This window comes from Pleurodeles waltl, chromosome 11, assembly GCF_031143425.1.
Source record: "Pleurodeles waltl isolate 20211129_DDA chromosome 11, aPleWal1.hap1.20221129, whole genome shotgun sequence".
Classification (NCBI taxonomy): Eukaryota; Metazoa; Chordata; class Amphibia; order Caudata; family Salamandridae; genus Pleurodeles; species Pleurodeles waltl.
The window spans coordinates 359,657,134-359,679,335 of NC_090450.1; the positions used below are offsets into that span (position 1 = coordinate 359,657,134).

Consider the following 22,202-nt stretch of genomic DNA (forward strand, 5'->3'; position numbering starts at 1 on the left):
AGGGGGTGACAAGGATGGCAAGAAGAAGGATGGTAAGTCACATGACAAGTGTGGGGACAAAGATAAAAAATCATCAGAGTCTTCATCAGGCCCACAAAAATCCTCTGGGGGTATTGGGTCCAAATCCTCTTTTCACGAAGATAATAAACCTTGGTTTTATATTTGTAAAACCAAAGGCCATTGAGCAACTGATCCTCATTATTCAAAGAAAAACACAAAGCCTCCGACCGCCACAACCCCAACTGCAACCACTAGTACAACTAGTAATGGCATTGGTGGTGGGAAAACACTACTAATAGCCAGTCAAAGGGTAGCTGGGCTCACCATTGGTAATGTAGTTGTGGTTGGTCTAGTTAGGGAGATCACTGAGGCTGTTTTAGTCTCTGATGGTGGCATTGATCTAGCCACTTTAGTGCTTGTCCCCTTATTATGGATAAGGACAAGCAGCTACCCCTGATTAATAGTGTTCAGCTTAAGGTCTACAGGGACACAGGTGCCAGTGTCACCATGGTGATGGACAAACTGGTTGCCCCTGAGCAACACCTACTTGGTCACCAATACCAAGTGACAGACGCCCATAGCAACACTGTAAGCCACCCATTGCCTGTTGTGCATCTCAACTTGGGGGGGGGGGGTTACTGGTCCAAAGAAAGTTGTGGTAGCCACTGATGTACCTGTAGAATGTCTGCTAGGCAATGATTTGGAGACTTCAGCTTGGGCTGAAGTGGAGTTGGAGGCCTATGCAGCAATAAGGCATTCCAGGGCACATCTTTGCTCTTACCAGGGCTCAGGCTAAGAAGCAAAGAGGACAGGGAAACTTGGATCCTGGACCAAAGGAGCAAGTGCTCCCAAAAACTAGGGGTAGGAAGGGCAAACCCTTGTCCACTATCCCTCCCTCCACAGATGATTCCCCTTTTGAGGGAGAGGAATTCTCTTCCTGTGCAGAACCCACACCAGAGGAGCTGGAAGCTGATACAGCTGAGCTTTTGGGTGCAGGGGGGGCATGCCTAGGAAGAGCTGAGTGTGGCACAGCAGACCTGTCCCACATTGGAGGGCTTCAGACAGCAAGCTGTCAAGCAGCAAAATGGTGATGTCACTGACACACACAGAGTTTACTGGGAGAATAATCTCCTTTATACCGAAGCAAGGGACCCTAAACCTGTTTTTGCCTGTCTCACTGGGATCCCGCTGGTCAGTACCCCAGTGCTCATAGTTTGTGGCCTAATGTGTATGCCTGTGTAGTGCCTAACTGTGACACCGAGGCTCTGCTAACCAGAAACTCAGTGCTTATGCTCGCTCTGCTTTTAAATTTGTCATTGTAGGCCAGTGACTTCATTTACCAATTTCAATTGGCATACTGGACCCCCCTTTTAAGTCCCTAGTATATGTTACCTAGGTACCCAGAGTATTGGGGTTCCAGGAGATCCCTATGGGCTGCAGCATTTCTTTTGCCACCCATACGGAGCTCAGACAAATCTTACACAGGACTGCCACTGCAGCCTGAGTGAAATAACGTCCACGTTATTTCACAGCCATTTTACACTGCACTTAAGTAACTTATAAGTCACCTATATAACTAACCTTCACTTGCTGAAGGTTAGGTGTAAAGTTACTAGTGTGAAGGTACCCTTGCACTAGCAAAGCTGCCCCCACATAGTTCAGGGCCATTTCCCTTGACTTTGTGAGTGCGGGGACGCCATTACACGCGTGCACTACATATAGGTCAATACCTATATGTAGCTTCACAATGGTAACTCTGAATATGGCCATGTAACATGTCTAAGATCATGGAATTGTCCCCCATTCCAAATCTGGTATTGGGAAGCCAATTCCATGCATCCTGGGGGCTCCACCATGGACCCTGAGTACAGCCAAACCAGCTCAATGAGGCTTGTACTGCAGCTACAGCTGCTGCCACCTCACAGACAGGATTTGGCCCTCCTGGGGTCTGGGCAGCCCAGTCCCAGGAAGGCAGAACAAAGCATTTAATCTGAGAGCAGGGTGTTACACCCTCTCCCTTTGGAAATAGGTGTTACAGACTGCGGAGGTGTAGCCTCCCCCAGCCTCTGGAAATGGTTTGAAGGGCACAGACTGTGCCCTACTTGCATAAACCAGTACACACCGGTTCAGGGACCCTTTCTCCCCTGCTCTGGCAGGAAACTGGACAAAGGAAAGGGGAGTGACCATTCCCCTGTCCATCACCACTCAGGTGGTGGTGCCCAGAGCTCCTCCAGTGTGCCCCAGACTTCAGCCATCTTGCTTTGCAAGGTGTTGGGGCACCCTGGAGGGTTCTGAGTTATCAGTGCCAGCCGGTGACATCAGAGACCCCTCCTTATAGGTCCCTACCTGTTAAGGTACGCAATCCCCCTCTCAGGGCTATTTAGGGTCTCTTCTATGGGTTCTCTTCTGATACTACTTCCAAGTTTCCTTCAGGAATCCTCTGCAACAACTTCAGACTCTTATGACCTAGGATCAACCGCAGCCTGCTCCAAGAAACTCTGTAAATGCAACAAAGTGTCTACAAGAGACACTTTTCTACAGGAACCTCAGCTCCAAGTCAGCAACTGCAACAGTCTCCACGGTGTGCGTGCTCTGGGGACTCCCTGTTTTCATCCTGCACCAGAAGGACCGAAGAAATCTCCAGTGGAGGGACGGAGTCACTCCCCTGCTCCAAGCAGGCACCTTCCAATGCAATGACTGGTACCCTGGAACTCCTCTCATGGCGACGAGCTTGCTCCTAAGGACACAGGGTGGACATCATCAACATAGACTGTCCTGAGGTCCTGCTGACGCAATTGGGAGGAGGTAAGACCTTGCCTTTCCCAAGAACAACAGTACCCCTGTGTATTGTGTCTTCTTCTTCTCTTGAGGCCTCTGTGCACTCTTTGCAAAATTCCTTCATGCACAGCCTGGCCCAGTTCCCCAGGACTCCACCCTGTGACGCTCAAACTAGCTGAGGCGTTCTCTGGTGGCGTGGGACCTTCTTTTGTTGTGCTGTATCAACCATGTTTTGCACCTACTTTGAACCCGGATCCTGTGGCTTCTGGAGGTGCTGGTTGACACCCTGAGAACTCTCTAAAGTGCTGAGAGCCCCCTCCTCCTCGTCACACAGAGTTGAGCCCCCCAGGTCCCTCCTGGCTCCATCCAACACCATTTTGATGAAAAATGAACTTTTGTCATAGCCAATGCTTGTTGGTCCTTCCAACACGAAACCTCATCTGCAACAATCTTCATGCCGTGGGACATCTTTTGCATCATGCAAAAACCTACTGGCATCTTCCTAGGGTGCATTTCTGCAGTCTTCGACTAACCGGGGACTCTTCTTTTGCACCCTTTTCTGGGTTGGCAGGGGCTCCTGTCCTTCCTGGAACTTCTTTAGACTTCTGGACTTGTTCCCCTTCCTTTGCAGGTCTTCAGGTCCAATAATCCAGCATCTGTTCTTTGCAGACTTGGTTGGCTGCTGCGAAATCCCAAAAACGAGGTGTAGTGTGTCCTAAGGAAACTTGCAGTACTTTACTCCTGCTTTTCTGGGCTCTGGGTGGGGTAATTTACTTACCTTTACTGTATTCTTACTCTCCCAGCGATTCTGCACACACTACACTTGTCTATGGGGGATTTCATGATTCACATTCCGCTTTTTTAGTATATGGTTTGTGGTGCCCCAAGTCCTATTTTCTCTCATTGCATTCTATAGGAGTTCCTACTGTTTGCATTGTTCTTTGACTATTTACTTTTCTAATTTTGGTGTCTAGTGTATATACTGTGTATAATACTTACCTCTAGAAGGAGTATTGTCTCTAAGATATTTTGGTACTGTGTCACCCAAATAAATACCTTTATTTTTGGTAACACTGAGCATTGTCTTTACTTGTGTAGAAGTACTGTGTAACTATAAGTGGTATTGGATGAGCTTTGCATGTCTCCTAGGTCAGCTTAAGATGCTATGCTATAGCTACCTCTATCAGCCTAAGCTGCTAGAACACTACTACATTTCACTAATAAGGGATAACTGGACCTGGTATATGGTGTAAGTACCCAAGGTACCCTCTACAAACCAGGCCAGCCTCCCACAGCATGTCACAACAAGGAGGAATACTTCCATTCTTCCTCGTTTTTTGCTCTTCATATGTGTTCTTTGTTCTGCAGCACACATAGAAGGAGCAAAAGGCCATGAATGATTGTTTATGTGCAGAAAAGAGTCCCTTTCTGCACATAAACAATCATTCCAAAATGGTGCATTGGTACTTCTATGTGTGCTACATTTTGCAGCACACATAGAAGTGCCAAATCGCCATTGTAGAATGTTTATGTGCAGGAAGGGACATCATCCTGCACAGAAAAAAAATCACTCCCCTCAATGCAGACACCATTGCACTATGGTGCAAGGATGCCTACGTTGACGCAGGCAGCTTAATTCAGTGTTGGCGCAGGGGGAAACACAGGGGTGCGCCGTATTACTGTAAACATGATGCATTCCTACATTTCAAAACTGGTGCAGTGCTGCACTGCTATTATTGGCACAGCACCTCACTGCGTCACTCAAATGAGAAAATGCATAATAATATGTAGACGGAAATGTTTACCATTAAAAACTGTGACAGATGCATGCCAGAATGTAATTTGAGAGGAGAGAATATACACCTTATGTTATAATGATGTACAGATCATTGAACATGTTCTGTTTGCTTGTCCTGCCTTAGCATTGTATCATCAGAGATCTTTAAAACCACTTTTTAAAGAATATGGTATTTCAGAGGCAAGAGCTGCAGTGGGGATGATAAACTGCTCAGGTAATGAATTAGTGGGCTTTTTAGCTCTTAGAGCTTTACTGTATTAATGAATGTACCTTTATATATTGCAGATCTTGAACTTGAAGCTTGAACACTCCATAATTCACTCATCCACTGCCTTCTGTCACCTACCCATTCACTCACCCACATTAAGCTGTCCACTGACATTCACCCAACACGTATACCCAGCCACCCAGATTTACTCACTCAGTCAACCCCTACAATCACTGACTCATCCATTCATACAAATGCACATAGCCTCTGCAAACAATATCCAGTAGCTTCGGATACAAAGCTACACTTAGAGGCTTTGTTAATTTTTGTATTATTCAACCTGCAAATTACATCTGTTTAATATGAAATATCACATGTAGTCATTATTCTGCAGAAGAAACAAAATGAGAATCACTAGCCATGATAAAGTACTGAAGCCATTGCTGCCTTAGAGAGACACCAGCACCTAGAGACGGAGGGAATGGCAGGTACGGGAGAGCTGAGAAAACAGATTTTTACTCATTTTCTGTAAACAGACAGGGCTCCTACTTACGTGTGTGTTTGTTGACCTTGGCACATTTGTTGCTGGAGGTCAGGTCACACACTCTTGTCTCCAAGACAATCATTGTAGGAAGTTATTTATTTATTTATATCCCTCTACCGCCACACTTTTCCTGCTTTGTGCGGCATGGGGAAGAAGGGATTTGGAGTAAAACAATGTGACTCTAACGTATGTGCGGACCTCTGATAACATGCTTCATAACCAACCCTTCCCATTTCATCATAGAGTAGGGTGTGGTCAGTAAGGCTTGCTGATCACACCCCACTCTTTGAGGAGATAGGACAGGGTGGAGTAATAGCAGCTAAATGACACACAGGGGGTGATTCTGACCGCGGCGGACGGCGGTCGCCGCCCGCCACGCGGTTCCCGCCGAAAGACCGCTCCGCGGTCAAAAGACCGCGGCGGTCATTCTGGCTTTCCCACTGGGCTGGCGGGCGACCGCCGAAAGTCCGCCCGCCAGCCCAGCGGGAAACACCCTTCCCACGAGGACGCCGGCACAGAATTGAGCCGGCTGTGTAGGAAGGTGCGACGGGTGCAGTTGCACCCGTCACGAATTTCAGTGTCTGCTAGGCAGACACTGAAATTCCTTTTGGGGCCCTCTTACGGGGGCCCCTGCAGTGCCCATGCCATTGGCATGGGCACTGCAGGGGCCCCCAGGGGCCCCGCGGCACCCCCTACCGCCATCCTGTTCCCGGCGGGAGAACCGCCAGGAACTGGATGGCGGTAGGGGGTATCAGAATCCCCATGGAGGATTCTCAAGGGCAGCGGAAAGTCGGCGGGACACCGCCAACTTTCCGTTTCTGGCCGCGGCTGAACCGCCGCGGTCAGAATGCCCAGCGGTGCACCGGCAGCCTGTTGGCGGTGCTACCGCCGACCTCCGCCATGGCGGTAATTACCACCAGGGTCAGAATGACCCCCACAGTCTTTCAAGGTCCAGGCTGAATAATGAAACTCTTGAGACTGTTTTCTATCAACGCTCCTGGTGGAGCAGGAGATAAGCCAGAAACGACACTGCCTTATGAGAAAATATAACTGCTGTGCATGGGCAAGCCCTATCAGCACTGTTGTACAGCATCAGCCACATGTTCACACAGGTGCAGTGGGGGTTTTGAAAGTGCATGACTTTCACTGAGAGTACAGGTCAAGGAAAATGCTATCCAAAAATTGTTTTATTTTTAAAATGCATTTAAATAACTGCTTCAATAGAGAGGCCACGAAGGGAGCAGACTCATTCAGGACACTGTAGCCCTACTATGCTGCCTTGCACAGAAGGGTCACAAGGTATCCTCAAACAAATTTCAATTTTGCCAGGAAAGGGTGTGGTACCTGGGACATAAGCTGTCACAAGAAACACAGAAATTATTGCCAGACAGGATAGCTGTCATCACACAATTCCCCAGACCACAAACACAAAAGGAGGGGAGGGCCTTTGGGTAGCAGGATATTGCAGACACTGGATACCAAACGTTTTCCTCATTGCACGCCCACTGCAGAACCTCACCCACAAAGAAATGCCATATAAAGTCCCCTGGTCTCAAGACTATAAGGCAGCCTTCTAGACATTAAAGAGGGAAAAGTACGCAGCACTCATGCTAGGCCTCCCAGACTATGGCAAGGACTTCCACCTCTTTTGCCAACAGAAAGGTGGCTGGTCATTGGGGGTGCTGACTCTGAAACGTGGGTCTTTCTACCACCCAGTGGCATACTTTCCTGCCACCCTCAACCCTGTCACAGCAGCGCTTCCACCTTGTCTAAGGGCAGTGGCCTCCACAGCCCTGGCAGTAGAACAATCTGAAATCATAGTGCTGGCACATACTGTGATACTGCACGTACCATATGCCATGGACACACCATGGACGACAACAAAGACTCAACACATTACAAATACACACCTCACGTGGTACAACTTGACCCTGCTGGCCCCACACATCATTATCAAAAGGTGCACAACTCTGAACCCTGCCTGCTTGTTGTCTACAGAGCGGGTCCACAGTGACCCTTCAGCAGACAACTCCTTTCATGATTGTGTACTAGCCGTAGACAGACACACCAAAGTGAGGACGGATATCAGAGACATCCCATTCCCAGATGCTGAAGGGGACCTGTTTGTGAATGAATCATGCATTAGGGATAACACAGGAATGCTGCAGTCTGCTTATGCCGTGGGCACAGCAAAGACATTGTTAGAAGGAGGAAGGTTGGCAACTATAAGATGTGCCCAGGCAGCAGAGTCGGTGGCACTCACCAGGGCCTGTCACCTGGCTAAAGGAATGTCTGTGAATATATATGTTGACGGCCAATACGCCTTTGGAGCAACCCATGACTCTGGCCAGCTCTGAGCAATGAGGGGATTCCTCACCTCAGCTAGCCAACGAATTCAACATGCAACATTGACTGATGATTTTTCGCAAGCACTGCTTCTACCAAGAAAAGTTGCTATAATAAAACGTGCCGCTCACACCACTGCTAAAGACTGTGGCCCTCATTTTGACATTGCCAGTAAATTACAAAGTTCGCTGTGGTGACTGCCACCAACATACCGCCACCGAGGCGAACATCCATCCACCAGATTATCGACAATACCAACAGAAAACATCCACAATCACAAATCTGCAGATACCCAGTGAAAATGATAAACCGACGGACCTACTACCCCATACCATTAAGCCACCAATACTACGTCCTCTAAATAATGACCCACGAATCACCACAGCGGACATTCAAGGACGGTAAACAATTGGCGGTGAACACCTCCATGGCGGATATGGCCACACAAATACAAAATAAGACAACATTGGGCAGAACAAAAAACCCACACCTGACGCAAATACACACACCCCACACACCCACCAACAGCACCATAAAACACACCCACATCACCCACAATCCTTTGCAAACATGACAAAACGGCTACACTTTGCAACAACAATCTAAAAGAGAACTGCACACACATCACAACTACCAATTCAGTTGATCTGCACCACACACCACACATGCCACCACATCACACATCACCCCTGCACAACCTACATGCAACATCAATGTTCCCACAAAGGCACCCCCGTTTCACCAATGTGGAGTTGCGGGTCGTGGTTGAGGAAATAGTCAGGGTAGAGCCACAGCTGTTTAGAGCACAGGTCCAGCAGATATCCATTGCCAGGAAGCTATGGCGGAGAATCGTGGACAGGATGTACGCCATGGGAGAGCATCCACAAAGAGGGGACGACATAAGGAAGAAGTGGAATGACCTATGGGGGAAGGTACATTCCATAGCAGAAAGGCACCAGCTCGCTATCCAGAGGACTGGCAGTGGATCCCCACCTCCTAACCCACAGCTGACAGTATGGGAGGAGCAAGTCTTGGCTATCCTGCATCCTGAGGGACTCAATGGAGTTGCCGGAGGACTGGACACTGGTGAGTCAACATTTACTACCTATCACCCTCCCATACCTGCATGCCATCTCAACCCCTACCCTGACTCCCATCACCCCACTCCATACCACACAGTGCACCACCAAACTTAATTAACCTAAATGGCAAGCCCTGCATGCCATACCCACTGCATGCACATCCCTTCCAGCCCTGCATGTACACCAACCACCAATGCATGCACAGCATGGATAACTAACAATCCCACATTCCATCACCATGCACAAACAAAGGTGGCAGGGCAACAGCAATAATATAAGGGAAGCTAGGGATGGAGAATATGTCACAGACATGTCACATAACACACCACTTACATCCCCACAGTTGCCCCACCCAATCTCAGCGGCGATGAGGTGCCACGGCTACCCAGTCCCCCACCAGAGGATGCTCTCAGTGATGACAGCAACTCTGGAGTTCTGGATCTGGATGAACTCCCTGGCCCATCAGGGACCACTGGTCAGTCAGCTATACCAACCCACACTCAGTATACCACAGAGCCTCCCCGGCAATATTCAACACCACAGCAGCCACCCAATGTCCCCAGACCTTTGTCCCCAGGACACGTCAATGAACAGTATCTGGACCCCAGTCCATACCTCACTGGCAAGACAATAAAGGTCCTGTGGTCATTGGCAGTGGGTACACCATTCAGGGAAGAAAGGCACAGGAGGCCAGGGACGGTCGGAGGACAGCTGTGCACCAGAGGGAGAACAGGCCCAGGGAACCAACTGCCCGGGAGGCACTCACTAATGTCCTGGGGGCTTATCAAAAATCCCAGGACAAGATGAGTCAGGTGATAAACATCATGCAAGAGAACCAGCTGCTGCAGGGGGAACACCACCAGGAGATCAAACAAGAATTGCAGGTCCCGAACTCCACCATGGTCTCCATTGCAGGGGTGCTGGGTGATATAGTCAACATCATGAGGGACTACACAGCACACCAGTTGGCCCCTTCCACTAGCCAGTGTACTGACCAGCCCTCCACATCTGCTGAAGCTAGTGGACAGGAGGCACTGCCACAGGACCCACAGGCCACCAGCACCCCTCCCCTGCATAAGGTGAACCACCCTGAAAAAGGGTCACTGCGACCCAGACAGACACCAGAGACACATGCCAAGACAAAGACCACTGCCTGAAAATGAGGCCCTCCTGAGTGTCCCCCATGTATCCCACTGTGTCACCTTGTCCACTGTGAACTGTGAACTGCCATTGCTCCCCTTCCTATGGCATCTTGGACACTGGACCTGTGCTACAAACAGACTGGTCCACTACACTGGACTATTCCCAACCATCACCCCACTTAATTGCACTTCCTATTGTACACACAATTTCAATAAACAACCTTGGACACAACCTGAGTAATAGTGCTTTATCTACAGGTAATGTCCGGAAGTTGAAAGAAGTTCCAGGAAGGACAGGAGCCCCTGCAACGAGAAGAGGGTGCAAAAGAAGAGCCCCCAGTTAGTTGAAAACTGCAGAAATGCACCCTAAGAAGAAGCCAGCGGGTTTCTGCATGATGCAAAAGATGTCCCCTGGCAGGAAGAATGTTGCAGATTAGATTTTGTGTTGGAAGGCGCCAACAAGCCATGGCTACGGCAAAACTGCGTTTTTCATCAAAATGGTGTTGGGTGTCGGAAGCATATTTAACTTCCGGGTTGAGCGACGCGCTGTGCGTACTCGCAACACAGCGTCTCTCACTACTACATGCTGTTTCGGAAAAACGCCCGTTATATTCAGGTGAGCAATCAAGTAAGGGTAGCTTTATTAAGATGATATATTTGTTTTGAAAGGTAACTAATGGTCTAAAAATATTTGCATTTGGTAGGGACATGATTTTGCTCGTTATACGAGGTTATTTCATACAGATTTGTTTTTGTCTTTGTTATTAGAGATGGATAACTGGATTTAAGTGGTGAGTATTCAAGTAACCTAGATAGGCTTGATTTATCATTACTGTAATTTTGGACTCTAATCATAAGACACTAGCATGAATTATTGGTTTGAATTGGAAACTGGTTGGTAGTTTTACTTTATGATATTTCACTTCAATGCATAAAATTTGTAGTTGGCATGCAACACGTCGGTGTTTAGTGTGATGACACGGAAGGGCTGTTGTCTATTAATTTGAGGTGTGCATTTTTGGTGTTCATCACTTGGATACATTAACATATGATGGTAGTTGGGTATTACACAATTCCCTCTTTGGTGTATTGTAGACATATGGGGTTGATGCTCCAATGGAATTTGATTCCACCCTTTGTCACCTTTATATATGATTTAGATATTCATTTATTTTATTAGTGCTTTATTTCTGGGGCACTCAGTGCCCTTATAATCTTAAAATCTTTTCTGGGATCTTTTATAAACTTTTTAACTCTCAAGTTGGAGCATTTTGTTTTTTTCAATCACATTTAATTTAATTTGTTTACAATTTCTAGCCCTGAAGAAGTCGTTTGGGATGTGAGAAAACAGTTTCCCTTGACGAAACACGTGTTGGCTTGAATTGTAATATCATGGACGAGCTACAAGCTTGAATTATAATATGATGGACGGGCTACAATAAATGCTTAAATTGGATTTAATAAATTGAAATTATACCAAAATTGGTTTGAACTATATTACCACTGATGGACTACAATAACTGTTTGGATTGGTTTGGACAAATTGAAATTATACCAAAATTGATTTTTCTGTATAGTTGTATGTGCTAATATTGAATACTAATATTATTTGAGGGGTACCGCACATTGTTGTGATTAGTGTTGAGGTTCATTCGAACCTTTTGAGGGTTGGGTGATTACCCTCGTGTAGGCACCCCATCTTTGTTGAGATCCTTTGCCCATTTGAATCCTGAGCGCCTTGTAAACCCTAACATTTCACCCCATTAGTAAGATCACCTTCGAAGGTGCCTGCTTGGAGCAGGGGAGTGCTTCCGTCACTCCACTGGAGATTTCTTCGGTCCTTCTGGTGCAGGATGAAGACAGGGAGTCCCCAGAGAATGCACACTGTGGAAACTGTTGAAGTTGCTCACTTGGAACCAAGGTTGCTGAAGAAAAGTATCTCTTGTAGACACTTTGTTGCAGGTACAGCGTTTCTTGGAGCAGACTGCGGTTGATCTGAGGTCAGAGGATGCTGAAGTTGTTGCAGAGGATTCCAGAAGGAAACTTGCAAGCAGGATCTGAAGACAACCCAGAGGAGAGACCCTAAATAGCCCCGAGAGAGGGAATGGCTACCTTATCAGGTATGGACCTATCAGGAGGGGTCTCTGACATCACCTGCTGGCACTGGCCACTCAGAGCTCTCCAGAGTGCCCCCACACCTTGCTAAGCAAGATGGCTGAAGTCTGGGACACACTGGAGGAGCTCTGGGCACCACCACTGGGGTGGTGAGAGACAGGGGAATGGTCACTCCCCTTTTCTTTGTCCAGTTTCCTGCCAGGGCAGGGGAGAAAAAGGTCCCCGAAACTAGTTTAGACTGGTTTATGCAAGGAGGGCACCATCTGTGCCCTTCAAAGCATTTCCAGAGGCTGGGGGAGGCTACTCCTCCCCAGCCTGTATCACCTATTTTCAAAGGGGAGGGTGTAACACCCTGCTCTCAGAGGAAATGCTTTGTTCTCCTTTCCTGGGACTGGGCTGCCCAGACCCCAGGAGGGCCGAACCCTGTCTGTGAGGTGGCAGCAGCAGTAGCTGCAGTGCAAGCCTCAGAGAGCTGGTTTGGCATGACTGGGGGTCCATGGTAGAGCCCCCAGTATCCATGGAATTGGCTCCCCAATACCAGATTTGGAATGGGGGACAATTCCATGATCTTAGACATCTTACATGGCCATATTTGGAGTTACCATTGTGAAGCTACAGTTAGGTATTGACCTACATGTAGTGCACACGTGTAATGGCGTCCCCGCACTCACAAAGTCCGGGGAAATGGCCCTGAACTATGTGGGGGCACCTTTGCTAGTGCAAGGGTGCCCTCACACTTAGTATCTTTGCACCTAACCTTCAGCAACTGAAGGTTAGACATATAGGTGACTTATAAGTTATTTAAGTGTAGTGAAAATGGCTGTGAAATAGTGTTTGCACTATTTCACGCAGGCTGCAGTGGCAGTCCTGTGTAAGGGTTTGTCTGAGCTCCCTACGGGTGGCAAAATAAATGCTGCAGCACATATGGATCTCCTGAAACCCTAATGCCCTGGGTACGTTGGTGCCATATACTAAGGACTTATAAGGGGGGTCCAGTATGCCAATTGAAATTGGTAAATGAAGTCACTGGCCTACAGTGACAAATTTAAAAGCAGAGAGAGCATAAGCACTGAGGTTCTGATTAGCAGAGTCTCAATGACACAGTTAGGCTCTACACACGCATACACATTAGGCCACAAACGATGAGCACTGGGTTCCTGGCTAGCAGGATCCCAGTAATACAGGCAAAACACACTGGCACACACTCACAAACAGGCTAAAAGTGGGGGTAACCATGCTAGAAAGAGGCTACTTTCTCACACCACCCTCTGTGGCTCTGTAGTTGTACCATCAGCTGTGAGACACTGCTCTTCCTTAAGACAAAGGCATCATGCACCAAACCTGGATACTTGGCAGTAACATGGGAGATATACTGGTCAGCAAGGCACACCATCTGCTCATCGAGTGAGTGGAAACTCTTCCTATTCCTGTACACTTGTTCATTGGCCCTGCGGGACCAAGGCAGTATGCGTCCCATCAATGGCCCCAATAGAATGTGGTATATGTCCCATTGCATAGAATCAAGCCTTCACAGCGGATAAATCACCTACCTGGGGGAATGCGATGTAGCTGCACATGTGTTTGAGCAAGGCTGCCAAAAACCCTTGCAAGCACAATTGAGAACATTGGCTGTGACATTCCTGCAGCCAAGCCCACTGTCACCTGGAAAGAGCCAGTTGCCAGGAAATGGTGCACAGAGAGTATCTGCACAAGAGAGGCTATTACTGTGGTGCAACGGATAGCAGGTAGGAGGTCAGGCTCCAGTTGTGCGCACAGCTCTGTGATTGTGGCCATGTCCAGACGATAGGTGAGTATGAGGTGCCTGTCCTCCAGTGTAGCCAAGTCTACAAGGGGTCTGTACACAAGTGCTTGCCTCCTCCTCCTATTCCTCCGCAGTGGCTGGTACCTAAGTGTGCTAGCCTCTTACACACTAAGGGACCCAAAAGTAAGAAGGGAGTGACAACAGTAACCACGAACACACTACAGCAGTGTACACAAAACATGCTTTTATATTGAACACTGGAATTGTATAGGTGAGTAAATTCAACTACAACTTCGCACTTATCCATCTGTACATGTGTTCCAGCATTAGAAAATGGCACCGCCTGTCCTGTATTCAGGGACAGGTGGAAGTAACCTCACTCAGCCGGCGTTCGCATCATGGCGGGAGGCGGTCTGCACCTCCGTGCAATTCCTCATTGGCTAACATAGCCCTCTGTGGAGTATGGGAACCAATGATGATCAACGCTGGAGGTGACGATGTTCACTGCTGCAGACGTGACCGCCATTTACTTTCTACCACTTCACTTGATTCCTGACTTTCCACAGGATGACATCTCCACTACATGTGCTGCTGACACCTGTGTCTGGAACCTGCCATGACTCGCCCAACAGGGAAAGGGCCCCAGCCTTCTCGTCAAGAGTTGGAGAGGCTTGTGGATGGGGCCCTACCTCTGTATGGGCAGTTGTATGGGCCTCCAGACCAACGTGTGAGTACACTATGGGTACGCTGCATGCGACATGGCTTCATGGAGATGTGTGTGTGTGCTAGCAGAGTGTCATATGGGGATATGGCTGGTGGCAGTGCTAATGCAGGGGTACGGGTCATGTATATGCCTGATGAGGGGATAATGCATTTTGTAGGCCATATGTGTGACAGGCTGGATTGTTTGGTTAATGGTTTCCCACTATTTGTGTTTCCTCTGCAGGTCAGCGCCCATCAGAAGAAGGGTCTTTGGTGTGCCATCACCAAGGACATGCAGACCTTGGGGGTCTATAGCAGGCTGAGCACTCACTGCAGGAAACGGTGGGAGGACCTGAGACGCTGTGCCAGGAAGACCGTGGAGGCCCAGATGAGGAGCCACAAGGGGATGAGTACAGTTTGTTTGACAGCCATCACTGCTGCCTGGCATGGAATTTGGGTGCAGGGTACCAGTCAGTGAATGCCCCAAAATGCCAGTTTAGACATTGCTGCATGGTTCAGCTTAGGTTAATAGGGTGAAATACATGTTTTTTATAGCTACGTAGCTGGCTTCCCATGTCAGACAGGGCCTAGCTAGTCCCAGTTGGTGTATGGCTGGCAGTGTTTGGCTCCTACCTGCTGTATTACTTAGCCAATGGTATGCCAGTGTGGTCCATACTGCCCATTCTCAGTCTCAGTGTGTGACAGTGATGTGTATGCCATTTGTGCTCTTTGTGCTGTGATTGACCCTGTGCTCCCTTTCTTGCCCCCCCTTTTGTCATCCTGTCCATGTGTGCATTAGCATCATCTGACGAAGGAGCAAGGGCACCGGCGTGTGAGGGAGCTGCAGCCCACAGGACCCAGGAGGCAGAGTCCACTGACACCGAGGGGACCACTGGGATGGAGGGCGAGGGGGGCACCACGGTGGGGACAGGAACTGATACCACTGATTCTGAATCCTGGTGGTGGCTGACCCCTCTGGGACCACCCCAGCTACAGGTTCTACCGCCACCCCCTGACAAGCATGCATGCAAAACAACACACAAGACTCGCACAGACAAACACAGGCTGCACAATTCAGTCCACAAGCACCCACACAGCCAACACACAGATACACACACAAAATCATCCACTGCCTCCACTGTCTTCCCCTCCTCCTTCTCCCTCACAGTCACATCCTCACTCACACCTGCATGCACTGCATCAACAGTCCCAGAACCTGCCACCTGCACAGCCTTGACCACAGTCACAACAACAGCAGACCTGCAGACTGCACCGCACACACCACATGCGCAGTCACCACCATCACCACATCATGCAGCACACCCACCTCACTTGCAGACACCACCACAACATTTATCCACACGTCATGTTTGTCCTCCCCCACCCTGTCTAACTCACCTTCACAGACACACAAACGCTCGCACTCAGACCCTCAATAGCTATCCACCTCACACACACACACTGTCCATGTACCTGCACCCAAGTCCAGCACACCTGCTCCCCCTACAACCACTCCCTCTTCCTCCACTCCCATCCCTCCTCCCACATTCCACCCCATTGGCCCAGAGAAGCTTTTCCTTGCCCGCCTTGATCTCTTCCCTCCACCTGTCCCCCATCCTGCCCATAAGAGGAAGGTCCTAGCCCCGTACCTCAAGCACGCAGTCTGACACTGCTCCACCCCCAAAGTCTCCAGCTGCCACTAAGGGGCACATGTGTGCGACGCTGGCCACCCGCCCCAAGAACACTCCTCCCGCGCCAAAATGGAGGGCTAAAGTGCCACACAGACTACCAAGACCATGGAGCCACCTCTAAAACCTAGGGCCAAGGAGGTCCCACGTAGATCCATGTCCAAAGATGCCACACCAAATCCAAGGCCAAGGAGGCCCCACCCAAATCACAAGGCCAAGGAGGCCCCACCCAAAACCAAGCCCAAGGAGGCCCCACCCAAATCCAAGCCCAAGGAGGCCCCACCTAAAGCTGAGTCCAATGAGGCCCAACCCAAAACTGAGCCCAAGGAGGCCTCTCACAAATCTGAGCCCAAGAAGCCCCATTCTGAATGAAAGGCCAAGGAGCCCAATTAATCATCATAGGGCAAGGAGCCCAGTCCAGAACCAGTGGGCAAGGGGCTCCCTCAGAACCAGTGGGAAAGGAACCCCTTCAGTAACCAGTGGGCAAGAAGGCCCCTCAGTAACCAATGGGCAAGGAGCTCCCTCCAGAACCAGTGGGCAAGGAGCCCCCTAAGTAACCAGTGGGCAAGGAGCCCCCTCCAGAGCCAGTTGGCAAGGAGCCCCCTCCCAATGAGATGTAAGCCCCCTCAAGTGTCTGCCCATTTCCAACATGATGCCCTTGAACAGCTGGAGCTTGGACTTTGCCCTGTGGGCATTAGTGACTTTGGACTGACCTTTGGGCCTGTATATATATATATATATATATATATATACAGTTGTGTATGTTTTTGCATTTTGAATATTCATCCAACAGGAATACAGTGGTTGGAACAGTGTATTTGTCCTAGCTTTCTTTACTCCGGGGTTCTGTTACTGTTGTTTTGCTTTGCAGATGGTTCTGGGTGTGTGGTGTGTGTTGTGTGTGTCACTCTCCCCTATCTCCCTCCCTCCCTTGTGTGCTAGGTGGCTGTCCTCACCGTCGTCGTTTTCATCGGCATTGGTGCTCCAGGATGGCCATGACGTGGTACAGCATCGGGAAGACTTGCAGTTCGGGTTCCATGGCGGCCACGGACTTCTGTGTGTCACCGGAGGTGAGTGTCTCCTTTTATATGATGTGTTTCCGCCAGGCTTTTACTGTTGTTGCTACCGCCCTGGAAATCCTGGTGGTGTCATAATATGGTGGGCTGATCCTTGTCTTCCGCTTGCCTGTTGGTGGCCACCGCCATGTTCAATGATCGTACCACTCTGGTGGTTGGTGTAGTACATTGGCTGTCTATGGGAGGGTTCACCGCCATGGTCATTATTTGGCGGTCATTGCCAGCAGCCTGTTGGCGGTGATACTGCCACATTAACCCTGGCGGTCAGAAGACTGCCAGGGTCAAAATGACCACCTATGTTTTCACAGGAAATGCGTTTATTGATGGAGAAGCCAGAACAATAGCGTTGGCTGGGTATGAGTACAAAATGATTCAGGTGACATCTGTTACACAGATTAAAGAAAAAGTACATATTTTGATCCCAAATCCATTCAACAATGGGCTGGGGTACAGGACTGGGGGGAGTGGAAGAGGGGACGTTGCACACAAGATAAAGAAGGGATTCAGACAGCTCCAAGTGGTAAAGTATGTTTGCCATCAATGCTACTACCATCTATGGCCTGCCTTTTTCATGGTCCTTCACATGTGGGGTGGGATGGGATGATATGTTTGTTTTCCCAATGTTGGCACAGCACGAAGTTTGTCAGTATGCTGAACAGCTATACAGGAAATACACTGTTTGTGTCCAGTATAACACCGGCCAGGGGAACACCCACAGCACCAGGCCACTTCCCACCACCACATGGACCCTTCAAGAGCCTACAGATGGATTTCATTGAGATGTCCATAAGTATAAGTATGTTCTGGTCATCGTTTGTATGTTCAGTAAATGGGTGGAGGCATACCCTACTAAGAGCTGTGACGCACAAAGGGTTGCTAAGTGTTTGTTGAAATAATTGATTTCCCGTTTTGGGATACCAGTCCTTTTGAGTTCAGGTAAGGACCCGGTTCATTTCCCAGGTCATCCAGGGGTTGTGCAGGTGACCTGGAATAACATAAAAGTTACATTTTGCCTACCACCCACCAGCACCTGGGGCTGTGGAGAGAAAAAACAGGGTACTAAAGAACAAAATAGGGAAGGTTAGATGGATTGATTCTTTGCCATTAGCTGTGCTAGCCATGAAAAGTACCCCCGAAGGGTGACAAAACTGAGTCCACATGAGATCGTATTTGGCCGCCCAGTGAACATCCCTGGCCACATGTCCATTGTCCTGCTAGCAGTAACAGATGACCTATTGCTACAGTATTATAAAAAGCTAACAGAGACATTACGTTATCTTCACCACCAGGTACTGCAGGCCTTAAGAGGACCAGAAACGCCACAAGAACACGGACTGCAACCCAGCACCTGGGTGCGGGTAAAAGCACACACCAGACAACACTACCTCCAGCCCTGGTAAAAGGGACCCTACCAGGTCCTCTTGACAACTGCCACAGCTGTGAAATGAGACGAGCTAACATCCTGGACCCACAGTTCCCACAACAAGAAGTGATTACCTTCAGGCATTGGTGGCACAGTCAGCTACACTACCATCATCATCTAAATATAATCTCCACTCTGCAAAAGCAACAGGTGAACAGTGGCATGGCTGCTCATGTTGCACCCTCTCCCGGGGGACTAGTAGTGTAAGCAGGCCCTGTTTGAACTCCACCTTCTTCGCAGGACTGCTCGTGCTGCACACCTTTGAGAATTACAGGGTGCAAGCGGGTCGTACCCTGATGCCTTTGCAGATGTTTCCGAGTGGGCAGTAAGTGCTACATTGCCACATTGAGGGGTACTACCAAAAAGGGAAATTGATTGGGACATACTCCCACTTCAATGTTGACTACGAACGGCTGAAGGACAGTGGAAGATGCAAAAGCCGCAACACAACAGACTCGTGTGAGGACTCTTTTTTGTTCCCTGTACCACAGTTATCAGCAGGAAAGACAATGCCCAGGAGAAAGGAAAAAGAAAAGAAGTGGGTACTAACAGCTACCTGTAGCCCTGTCCCAGGAATATAAGTGACAGTTATATTAATATTATATGCTGACACAATATATATACACCCTTCCTAGATAACCAGCATGCCACACACAAAAGTGAAAGGCTGCATGAAAAGCAACAGATGGGTATTTCTGGATGGCGGAGATAGAAATATTAGGGAAAGAGGAAAATAGGGGCCAAATAGCCTGGAGCGAATATAGGGAGACTTATGCTGCTAACACCTTTATACAAATTGTAGACGTATATATAAACTTGGCAAATATAACAAACTGTTATGTGTGCACCCACTTACCCACAAACACGCAGGACACAATGAAATATACAGCCATTCAACTGAGTGGGTATGTAGCATGTAATATGATATTACAAATGATGCGCCACAATCTTGGAGTGCCCATACGGCATAGGCCGATGCCTAGTAGGGGTGGGGGTCAACAGAACAGAAAATACAGATGTCAGACTGAAGTCCGGCAGGAGCAGAAGGTGGAACTCTTAGGTCGGTTGGCAGAGGCAGGACCAAGGGATAAAAGGAAAATGAGCTACCCAACGAGTTGGCAAACATCAGGGATTAGAACTGCGAAAACCTTAGCAGTGCCACACCTGCAGGTTATCAACATAGGGTTAGCCTCACGGTGCATATCATATCGCCGGGGCAGTAGTCCAACGTCCGCCACCGATACTCAAGGAGGCATGATGTGCTTTGCCTTTAAAAATCTTGTATCCCTGCGGGATGTAGAATTCTCGATGTAACAAACGCAGGGCCAAATAAATATGTAGGCACTAGTAGGTGCCGTGCCACTTCCAAATTAGATAGGTTGAGGGATGGCCCTAAGGGATTATCAGTTGAGATATGTGGGCCACGCGGAGTCTATTTCATATGTGGTAATTCCGAATATTTCTACCTTCCGGCCAGGTGGTATGGTACCTGCTTCCCAGCACCAGTACTACCACGGATGACTCACATCTATGTCCCAGATAAATTATGTGGCCCATTATAAGCACCTCACAAAAAGGGATGTCACCTGGATAGACAGAACGATGGCAGCTATGGGTATCATGGTACCCCAATTTGGGATGATGTACTCAACAGCAAGGATACATCAGCTTGAAGGGTTGATGGAAGAATTGGCAGACTCCACAGCAGCAGCCCTGGGAAACATAACGGAGGAATTAACAGATATGAGGGACGTAGTAATACAAAATCGTATTGCGTAAGACATTATCCTGGCCAAGGAAGGTGGGGTCTGTCACGTGATCCCTCAAAGCTGCTGTGCATATATTACGGATAATAGTGACAAGATAAATAAGTCCATTGGGAAGATAAAGGAGGCTCAAAAGGAAGCAAAAAAATGTGCACCTCTCCAGACCTAGGTGGGATATGGGAAACACTGCGTGCATGGTTCAGCAACTGGGTACCATGGTTTATAGAAGCAATGGTAATAGGAGTAGTGGCCCTAATAACTTTGTGCATAGTGATATAAGCCTGTCTCACCTGTATAAGCACATTATTAGAGGGGTGTTACAAGAGGAATACAATACAATCACATTACACTTCAAGCCGAGGTGATCCCGGGTTGAGGGAGGCTTTAGAGATGGTCATAGTGAAGGAATAAGTGTAGATTATCATTGAATATCAGAGGGCGGAATGTAGAATTGCAGTTGCATTATTAGGTATTGAGTCCATGCCAGGCTCCCTGGCTCTATGATACTCAATGGTAAAGTAAGGCCTGTTGTTGAACAATTCATAGCCCCATGAACCACGTTTATTGTTCTTCACTTTGCTTGCTCGAAACGCAGTTATGAAGCAAGGCTTGCCACAAAGACAGCACCATGGTATACTCATGCATGCTAGCATAAGTAAAAATAGCAAGACATCGGTCTTTTTGTGCACTTGTTGTTTTTATGAACAGAAAGTGCCCAGATCAGTATATTGCACATATCTTGTGACCGCTGTGACTATTTTAGTTTGTCTGAACTTATGTATCAATATTACGAAACTACAACTTGAATCATGGCTGTAATGTTCAAGAATTTGATCAGTTGGCAAACATTGATTGAACCATGTATGAGATGCCTGGTTACATCTTTTGTGTTTGAGAGAAGATTATATTTAAGTTCCACAATTTGGACTCTTGATCTTGGCCTTGCCAATCAGGGTTCCTGTGTAACGTTAAAATAAACCCTCTTTTCACTTTTCATATTAAACTCCTGTCCCTCTTTTTTCCTCAAGTTTCTAAGCTTCTACAAAAGCTTTAGCTTATAGCAAGCCATTACTAAAGGCATATCCTGCCAAATATTCTTATCACATAACTAGCCTGAATACTGCCTTAGTAACAACACCAGGGGTGGGTAATTGTGTGATCCTGACCCAAGACCAAAGAGTTGATAAAAGCGGCACATAAAGGAGTTGCTTCTGCCCATGCAGGTGTGGCAGCTACTATTTCTTTACTACAAAAATGCTTAGGGTGGCCAGGTATGTACAAACAGACAAAACAGTATGTCCGTTGCTATGACATCTGTCAGCAAATAAAAGGGTCCACCATCAAATACCCACAGCAGACACTCCTTCTTATTTAAAAAATAAATTAAAAAAAAACACTACAATGTGTGTACCTGGACCATTGTGCTCCTCTGATACCTGATGGTGCATACAAACACATTTTAGTCGCTGTTGACTCATGCTCCAGATTTCTATGGGTATGGCCACAACAATTCGCTGATGCTCAAACAGTTATTAAAGATTTGCAAGTCTTTATCTGGACATATGCAGTTGCGAATTCCACTCAGACCAGGGCCCTGCTTTTGCTTCAAGAGCATTCAGGGACACCACGGTTTGTTAGGGGTACATCTCTATTTCTTGTCCCCCTACCATCCTGAGGGTAACAGTGTCCATACAGCACTTAATAATCTGCCCAAAAAGTCCCTGTCAGGGCACACCCAATCTGAGGTGCTGTTTGGAACACAAATGTATGTT

General features: G+C 48.1%; 1 protein-coding gene across 1 annotated transcript in view; it reads right to left on the reverse strand.

The window, feature by feature from the left end:
- Positions 1-22,202, reverse strand: part of LOC138266621 (allantoinase, mitochondrial-like) — a 1,999,095-nt gene that overhangs the window by 1,869,261 nt on the left and 107,632 nt on the right. The window lies entirely within an intron of this gene.